The following is a 2065-nucleotide window of genomic DNA, read 5'->3' as shown; positions in this document are numbered from 1 at the left end:
AGATTATTTAAAAAAAAAAAAAAAAAAAACAGAAGCATGAGTTTGACTCCCAGCATCATTGGAAGGAAGGGAGGGAGGGAGAAAGGAAAGAAGGGAAGGAGCCTAAACTTGAGAAGTGTAACAAGTGAAATGAAAAGCTCATTGTATGGACTTAATAAAAGAATAGGGAAAAAGTCAGTAACTTGAAAACAGTGCACTAGAAATTATCCAATTTGAAGAACAGAGAAAAAAAACTAAATGAGTCCACAAAGACCTATGAGATGATATGATGGAATCAATATACATAAAAATTGAGTTACAGGAAGAGAAGAAGGAGGAAGAGGAAGAGGAGGAGAAAATGGTAAAGAAAAATACCCAGAAGAGAAATCATGAAGAAATTTCTCAAATTTGTTGATAAATAACAAATTCATAGTTCATTCATAGTTCCAAGAAGCTTGACAAACTCCAAACCAAAAAAAAAAAAAAAAAAAAATTAAGAGTTGTTTTCAAATTGGGGTGGTAGACATATGACAGTCAAACAACTTAAATAGAAATCCTTAAAACAAAAACAAAAACAAAAACAAAAGGTTGGGGGAAATAGCACATTACATACAGAATAATTTTTAGTTTTGGATGAATTCTCATCAGAAAGATTCCTGATGAGGGCCAGGGAGATAGCCCAGTACAATAAGCGCTTGCCTGGAAAGCACAAGGGCCTAGGTTCAATCCCCAGTTCTGGAAAAAAAAAAAGAAACAAAGAAAGATTCCTGATGAGAATTCCTGATTCAATTCCTGGCACCAAAAACAACTGACACAGAAATAAGATATTTTCATGACAAAGAACATTCATGACCACAAAATCAGCATTCCAAAATGTTCTCACAATTAAAGATAACAAGATGGAGATGCAGCTCACGGGTACAGTGCTTGCTAGTAGTCACATAGCCACTATGAAGCCCATATTATCCCTCACATTTCTCCTGCCAAAATTAAGTCAACATGAGCCATTTTCAGGCAAATAAAAGCTGAGAAAATTCATCAGCAAATGTGCAGAAAGGAATTTATTCATGCTAACAGAAACCAACATCATCACACAGGCAGTGGGAAGGAATGACGAAAAAATAAATACATGTGTAAACATACATATTTTTCTTGTCTTTATTTAAAAGATATGTATTTAGCCATTTAAACACCATATTTTGGTAGTATAGCATATTTAAATGTAATGTAAGTGACATTACTACAAAGAACCTAAGAGAAAAGTAAATGGAATTATGTCATTGCAAGTTTTCTATATTTTGCATGTGGTTATACAGTGCCACCTTCTAATAGATTATAATTGCTTGAGGATGTATATTGTAGGATTTCAAGAACTACAAAAAAAGGATTTCATTAACCGCTAAAACTAAACAGTGTAGAAAAGCAAATTTCAAAGACTGCTGACAATATTTGTTAAGATACAAAACTCTCATACATTGTGGTAGGAATTAAAAATAGTACAACTCTGGGAAGTTTTCACCGTGTCATAAGGTGTTAAGCAGACACCCATCCTTTGGTCTGCTACTTCATCCTTGGTGTTTTATATAAGGTACTTGCGCAGTTGAAAACATAGCCACAAAAGGATACAATAATTTTTGTAACAACTTGGTTTACACTTAAGAACTGGCACTAACTCTATATCTACAAGCAGGAGAAGTAACACATAAGATGTTATCTATTAGACCATAGACTATTTCTCAGCAATGAAAGAGAAGGAATTACTGACACATGCAATAAGATGAGGTAAGTTCACAGACATTTAAAAAAGAAGCACGTTAAAAAAGTATACATGCTGATAATTCCATGTATATGACACTCTAGAGTAAGAAGAAGTAATATATGGTGAAAAACATCAGAATAGCCCTGGAGGATGGATAGAGAAGAAAAGTAGATTGGCAATAAATAAAAAGGAAGGAATTGTCTGGGATTACGGATGTGTTCTATGCCTTCTTTAGGACAGAAGTCACACATGTATAATCATTGACAAAGCTACACAATTAGGGCCGGCAAGATAGCTCAGTCTAAGGGCTGGAGATAGCTCAGTGGA

General features: G+C 34.2%; 1 pseudogene; it reads left to right on the top strand.

Annotated features, from left to right (window-relative positions):
- LOC101578896 overlaps window positions 1-2065 on the top strand; it is a 78024-nt pseudogene that overhangs the window by 59775 nt on the left and 16184 nt on the right.

The sequence above is a fragment of the Octodon degus genome, unplaced genomic scaffold (assembly GCF_000260255.1).
Source record: "Octodon degus isolate 3935 unplaced genomic scaffold, OctDeg1.0 scaffold00286, whole genome shotgun sequence".
In the NCBI taxonomy this organism is placed as follows: domain Eukaryota; kingdom Metazoa; phylum Chordata; class Mammalia; order Rodentia; family Octodontidae; genus Octodon; species Octodon degus.
This window is presented reverse-complemented; position numbering and strand designations above follow the sequence as displayed.